Below are 7,773 nucleotides of genomic sequence, written 5' to 3'. Positions count from 1 at the left end.
AAAATTTAATAAGAATAAAAAATAATAAAATAAAATAAAATGATGAGTGGAAAGTAAATGACTTTGGTTTACACCAAGATCAAGACTCAAACTCAAACTCCTTTTACATGGTATTTGACATCTATGTAACTGAAGCTTCTTATCTTGATTTTATTCTTTTTAGTTGATTTTTGCTCACTAATTTATACAGATTTGTCTCTCCTTTCAGTTCATAACACATGGCATGTTCCATATTGTTAATTACATTACTCATAAGGTCTGATTGTGTATTCTTTTCAGACTGGCCTTCCTGTCACTTATTCCAGTGCAGTGTTCTTCATCTATCCATTTTCATCTTTAATGTCAAGTTCTATCTTGTAAGGCTTTATGAAAATTATAGAATGTATGTAAGCCCTTCATATATAGTGATCCTTCCAAGCCTATAACTGTCTTGTACTGTACATAACTTCTAGTTTGCAAGGCAAAAATGCCCATGTGTTCCTCCAAGTCAAAGTTTCTGCTACTGGCCCGTGCCACAGGTAATGTGTTTAAGCAATGCTATAATGTTTCAAGCACTAAATAATCTACACATTCATCAATAACTCTCATTGCCATCAAGTCGAAACCTACTCATAGCTGAGCCTCCAGCAGATGTTTTAGAAATTGTAAAACTCATGGGAAGATATCTCTCATCTTCATCCTACAGACTTGTTGGTGGATTTGAATTCCCAGGAAAGCACCACCATTGGGTGTATCAATATCAATCCTTATAAACTACATCTTCAATGCTCCTTCACTCTTGACTGTTAGGGTGCAATTACTTCTTTAAGAAGCAGTCATCAAGGAAAAGTGATAGGCATGGAGTCATTCAGGTATGACCCTGAAATATTAATTTTTAGATTAATTCAGAATCAATATGAGAGATTTGTCTACTTATGAAATATTACAGTTATGGGGATAAACAGTGAATATAATTTCATAATTTCCAGTTAAGTTGTTCAAGCTTTTGAGTATGGTGTGTTTTTTGGGTTTGTGAGTTTTGTGTGTGTGTTGTCTTTTTTTTTTAGCAGATTGGCATTCCCTTTAAAGATGGTGTAATATTATGCTTTTATTCTTTTATTATGCTTTTATTTTCCATCACCAAGAAGGAGTGGCATCCAATTCCTAAACATGACTCTGGAAACTCTGTGAACTTTGAGAACTGATGATAGTCATAGGAAGTCTTCGGGTCTTTTGGTAATAGGGTCACAATGACTTGTGCTCTACTTGACTGCAATAATGCTCTACTTGACAGCAGTCATGTTGGCAAAAAAGACTGAATTTTTAGGGCTTAGAGTAAACAGTCAGTGAGACAACACACAGTGAAGAGGAGAGTGCTGTCAGCAGAGGGACAAAGCCAGGCATCAGACATAATATGAGGCAACTCAAGGGACAAGAGGTGAGGTTTAAATTTTTTAAAATGGTTCTGCAATCCAATGGTGAGAAGATGCATTGTCCTACAACAAGGAGAGGATAAAATAGATGAATGGGACCTTTTAAGGATAAAATCCTTGTGCACATCGAAAAACTTCTCCAACAGGGTAAAAAGGAAAGCCACAGATTGGGAAAAAATATTTGGCAACGACATGTCTGATAAGGGACTTATATCTAGAATTTATAGAATACTCAAGCACCACAACAAGATAAAGGTAAACAACCCAACTGAAAAATAGGCACAGGATATGAACAGACAATTCACCAAAGAAGACATGCAGATGGCCAACAAGCACATGAAGAAATGTTCAAAATCCCTAGCTCTAAGAGAGATGCAAATCAAAACAACTGAGATATCATCTCACCCCAGTAAGAATAACAAAATTGAACAGAGCAGCAAACAAATGCCGGCAAGTTGTGGAGAAACTGGAACCCTTATTCACTGTTGGTGGGGGCATAAAATGGTGCAACCACTATGGTAACTAGTATGGAGCTTTCTCAAAAAGTTGGAAATAGAAATATCATTTGACCCAGCAATTCCATTACTTGGAACATACCCTAAAGAAACCAGAACTGACACCCAAGTACATATATGTAAATCCATGTTTATTGCTGCTTTGTTCACAATAGCAGAGTTGGAAACAATCTAACTTGCAAACAGTTTTTTGCCACTAAGTACCCATCAACAAATGAATAAATAGAGAAGTTGTGGTATATTCACACAATGGAATACTACCCTGCATTGAAAAACAAGGAATTCATGAGATATTATACAAAATGACCCTGGAGGACATTATGCTGAGTGAACTATCTCAGTCACAAAAGGACAAATACTGCATAGTGCCACTGTTGTAAAATGGGACTGATATCGGGTTTGAAGGGAGCCTAAGAAAAGAAGGGATAAATAATGTATATGCATTGAAACAGATGAGGGATAAAACTGTTTAAAAGGAATATATGATTAGGTATTATTTTCATGACAAGATTTCAGAAAAAGAAATACATATAAAGTGGATTGTGGACTTGGGAGGTGGGGGGTAGATTGTATAACAATGAAAGAATAATTTTCTTTTCAAAGAGAAAAGCAAGCATGAAGGGAGGGGTGGGCAGAGAGGAAAATGTGAAACAATGAATGAGAGAAAAAAATAAATGTGAAAAAAAAGAGAAGATGCATTTTTTTGGTAAACATGTTGTTGTATACCTTTGAGTCAGAACCAACCCATAGCTGGCACTCCGGTGGGTTTTCAGAGGCAGTTTGTTGCTCAGGAGGAGATTGCCTATCCTTCTACTGAAGGGATTGCAGCACAGCTTCTTGCCACAAGGCTACTTAAAGCTTAATTATACAGGGGAAAACAAAACTAGACCATATACCAACTCAATGGTCCATATTTATTCAAAATAAGTTGAAGGTTATAACTTTAAAATTGATAAACTTGAAAGTAATGACACTACTCTGTTCTTTAGAGATGAAGAAATTCTTTGAAAAGAAAACAAAAACAAATATATATATATTATAAAGCAGAAGCTCCAGTGGAAGGACAACTTGGATTTTAAAAACACAAAGGCAAGAAAAATTCAAAAGATAAATTTGAACAAATCCCTAAAAAGTAGAATTTTTTAAAAACCCACAAATTAAAAGCTATAAAAAGAAAAGATGAGAGTACCAAAGACTCAGCTCAAATAATTCAACCACCAAATGCAGGCAGTCTCAGAGTGAAAAATAAATGGAAATAATCAAAGAAGAAATCTTTCAGAAGTACTCCAGACATAAACAGTTTTCTAGTGGTCGAGCCCAGTTGATAACAAAGCTCCTCAATAAGGCACACTGTGGTGAAATCAGATCACCAAGGTTCAAGGAAGTAGAACTCTCAAAGGGAAAATATCAATGTAATTGTTGTTAGGTGCCATCAAGTCAAGCACAACTCATAACAACTCTATGAACAAAAGATCTGAACCCTGTTTTATCCTGTGCCATATTCACACTTCCTGACACACAAGAGCTCATTGCAGTAGTCATCATATCAATCCACCTGTTTGAGGGTCTTCATCTCCTTTGCCAACCCTCCACCCTTCCTACCGTCATGACCCCCTCCAAAGAACAGCATCTCCTAGAAATGTGTTTAAAATCCGTGAGGCAAAGTCTCATCATTCTCACAACCAAAGAGCACTCGTCTGGACTCTCTTCAAGACATATCAATAATTACAACAAATCCAGGCCTCTCAACAGTAACAATAGAAATCAGGAGACTCTAGACCTCCTGATTGCAGGAGATTTCCCCCCCCCCCAATCTAGAACTTTTTACATGGACAAAATACCAATTAAGGAATGGTTGAAGCGAAAATATTGTTAAGCAAATAAATTTATAATATTTTACCTCCTCTAAAACCTTTTGGATTTCCATTACCAATTTTTATTAATGCATCTTTATAGCATCTTCAATCCATTTCAGACTGCAAAAGTAGGTAGAAATCCTTAATTTCTTCATTTTTCACTTTAGTTGTTATAGTTGTATGTTGAGTCAGAACTGACCCATAGCTGACCCTACAGTGGTTTTTAGAGGTCATCAGTTGTTTTTGTTAAGTGCTGTCAACTCTTAGATGACTCATAGTGACTCTGTGAATGAAAAACCTGACACTTGTATAACTCTCATAGTCTCTCCGTGTTCATAGAGTTTCTGGAGGCAAACTATTCAAAAGTGGATGCCACTCCTGTTTCCAAGCTTGGTTTAATCTGGGAGCTCCACCAAACACTGTCGACCATGGGTAACCATTATTGCATTTGAAACATCAGTGTCACAGTGTTTAGCATCACAGCAACCATGAGTTACTTCTGTACAGCAAATAGACAGGCAAGTGCTATACCACTTAGAAGAATGTTTGGCCAAAAGCAATTAAAACCAGGCCTGAGGACCACATATTAAAATCACCCATCTTTGGCTTGGTAGCACAACTTTCTATCCACTAGGCCAATAGAGCTCTCTCTATGACTCACAGCGATTCTGTGAACAACAAATCTAACCCTTGCCCTATCCTACACCATCCCCACAATCTGAGACATGCTCGATCCCACTGCTACAGTCACTGTATCAATCCATTATGCTGGGGATCTTCTTTTCTTCTCTGACCCTCCACTTCTCTCAGCATGATGTCATTTCCCAAGGACTGACACCTTAAACTGTTCATCAGTAGTTGACGTATATTTGAATAGTAGTTCTATTAACAGGACTTCTCTATATACATATGGATAATATCCACAACCTCACAGCATTGTATTTCAGAAAAGATCTTCAAAAGATCTTTTTGACAGTGAAGGTGACATCATTCCTCCTCAATTTGTCATTCTGAACGTAGTATATAATACAATCATCTGATTCAAAACAGCCTATGCCAGTCCATCCCAATTCACTAATACCTAAGATGTTGATCTTAATGTGTTCTATTTCATTTTCAACAACTTTCAATTTTCCTGGATTCATACCAGGAATTTCAAATACCAGCAGGGTCACCTATGGGGGAAAGATTTCAGCAGAACTTCTAGACTAAGATACACTAAGAAGCGGGGCTGGTTGTCCACTTATGAAATGATAGGCCTTGAAAACTCTGTGGACAAAGAAGAAAGTTGTTGAGCGTAGAACTAGAAGATGAGTGCTTCAGATTAGAAGGTACCCAATATGAGAAACCTTGCTTGCTGAAACTGAAGAAGACCTGAAGTGCTTGCTGCAGAAGGTCAAGGACTGTAGTCTTCTATATAGGTTGAAGCTTAACATCAAGAAGACAAAGATTCTCATCACTGGGCCAATTGGCAGCACCATGATAGATGTAGAAGAGATCGAGGCTGTTAAGAATTTCAGCTTGCTCGGCTCCACAGTCAACACTCTTAATACCAGCAGTCAGAATATCAGAAGATTAATTGTATTGGAAAAATCTGCTGTCAGGGACCTCTCCAGAGTACTGAGAAGCAACAGGGTCAGTCTAGAGACTAAGGTGCACCTAATCCAGGCCATAGTCTTCACAATTACTTGTTATGCTTCAGAAAGCTGGATGATGACTAAGGATGACAGAAGAAGTGATGCCTTCATATTGTGGTGCTGGAGAAGAGTCTTGAACCTACCATGGATGCCAAGAAAACAAACAGGTCTGTCTTGAAGAGAGTGAAACCAAGTTTCTCCTTGGATAGAAGGATTTTGAAGTTCAATTTCATATACTTTAAGCATGTGGCAGGGAGAGACAGGTTCTTGGAGAAGGGCATCGTGCTTGGAAGCGTGGAGGGACAGCACAGGAGAGGAAGACTCCTGATGAGGTGGATTGATTCAATGACTGGGGCAATGAGGTTTAGTGTGTTGGAATTAGTGAGACCAGCTTGGAACAGGACAGACTTCAGAGCTGCTGTACATAGTGTTGCTATGGGTTGCAGGTGACTTGATGGCACATAACAACAACAACAGGGAAGAACTGCCACATCGAAGTACATTCTAACACAGTGACATGGATGGAGTTAACAGTTCTTCATTTGTTGACGTGACAAGACTCAAAATAAGGAGGAACAGTTGCAAAGATCCATTAATAACTGGAACATGGACTATGATCTCTTCTCCATCTATCATGGTGCTGCCAGTTGGCCCAGTGATGAGAATCTTTGTCTTCTTGATGTTAAGCTTCAACCTATATAGAAGACTACAGTCCTTGACCTTCTGCAGCAAGCACTTTAGGTCTTCTTCAGTTTCAGCAAGCAAGGTTTCTCATATTGGGTACCTTCTAATCTGAAGCACTCATCTTCCAGTTCTATTCTCAACAATTTTCTTCTGTGCCCACAGAGTTTTCAAGGCCTGTCATTTCATAAGTGGACAACTAGCCCTGCTTCTTAGTGTATCTTAGTCTAGAAGCTCTGCTGAAATCTTTCCTCCATGGGTGACCCTGCTGGTATTTGAAATACTGATGGTAAAGTTTCCAGTATGAAAAACTGGAAAGAAAGAAGGTAGAGTGGTGGTTGAAAAACATGGACTTGATGATAGAAATGGGACTGGCAATCAAATGATAGACTTTTGTACAATCAATTACTTATTCATTGCAAAAATATTTTAAAATAGGACATAAATGTGACTAGAGTTGTAGACTTCACTTGATAGCCTACACAGGAATCATATTAGATCAACTATATATAGTGGAAAGAGACTTTGGAGAAGCTCAACAACAGCAGTCAAAACAAGGCCAGGGGCTGACTATTGCAGGACAGACCATCAATTACACATGTGCAAGCTCAAATTGAAGCTGAAGGAAATGAAAACATAATCACAAGAACCAAAGTATGGCCTTGAGTCTATCTCACTAGATTAAAAAGCCATCTCAAGAGTAGATTTGGTGCATTGAACCTTAATGACTGAAGATCAAGTTAGCTCAAGAAAGAAGAAATAACTTCCTTCTTACTGAAGAGAGAAGTTAAAGTGGCACCAAAGTCATTAGCAATCACAATAATAGTAGTAGTAATAATAATAATAGAATACTAACTTAGGTGTTTCAGCAAATAGATGTGGGCCTGGAAATGCTCATCAATCTATGCTAAAGAATTTGGAAGACAACCACCTGAGCAAACTACTGGAAGAGATCTGTATTTGTTCCCACAAAAAGGTAATCTAACAGAGTATTAATGTTATCCAGCAATATCATTAATACCACATGCAGGTAAAATATTGCTGAAGAGAATTTTAGAAATCACTGTTGCTGTTGGTGTGTGCCCTTGAGTCAGAACCAACCCATAGCTGACCTTCTCCATTCTTCACCTATGACCTGTGGTGCTGAAGAAGAGTACTGAACATCCCATGGATGGCCAAGAAAACAAACAGATATATGTTGGAGAGGGTGAAGCTGGAGTGTCCTTTGGAGGCAGAGATAATAAGACTTTACCTCACACACTTTGTGCATGTTGCTAGGAGGAGGTATTCCTTGGAGAAGGACATGTTACTGGGAAGGGCAATCTCCTCTCATTTGATGTATTGCCTCTGATAATACTTTGGAGGGTCAACTTCAGGTCAGTTCCAACTCAACAGTATACAAGAACAACAAAAAACAATTGAGACGGAAGACGTGGACTACCAGAAATAGGAAGCATAACCCAAGACGTGGCCAAACAGAATCCCAAAACTGGCAATCAAGAAGATCCTGGATAAGTGTGGGTACTGGACTTCAGAGTAACCTGCCAGATTGGGAAAGGCTTTGAAAGAAAGCAAGAGAAATTACTTGATAGAATACTTAATGAGTTTTACTATATTAACAAGTGATTAGACAATTGGTTGTGGACTTGGGGCTTAAATAAATTATTATTAT

At 38.1% G+C, this 7,773-nt stretch overlaps 1 protein-coding gene across 1 annotated transcript in view; it reads right to left on the bottom strand.

Annotated features, from left to right (window-relative positions):
• The window catches only part of LOC102865441 (low affinity sodium-glucose cotransporter-like), a 95,914-nt gene that overhangs the window by 37,467 nt on the left and 50,674 nt on the right, over positions 1 to 7,773 (bottom strand). The gene's annotated exons all lie outside the window — the stretch shown is intronic.

Source organism: Elephantulus edwardii, unplaced genomic scaffold (genome assembly GCF_000299155.1).
Source record: "Elephantulus edwardii isolate Elephantulus edwardi_28Jun2011 unplaced genomic scaffold, EleEdw1.0 scaffold00151, whole genome shotgun sequence".
NCBI classification, from domain to species: Eukaryota; Metazoa; Chordata; class Mammalia; order Macroscelidea; family Macroscelididae; genus Elephantulus; species Elephantulus edwardii.
Note: the sequence above shows the minus strand (reverse complement) of the source record. Positions and strands in the feature narration are given on the sequence as shown.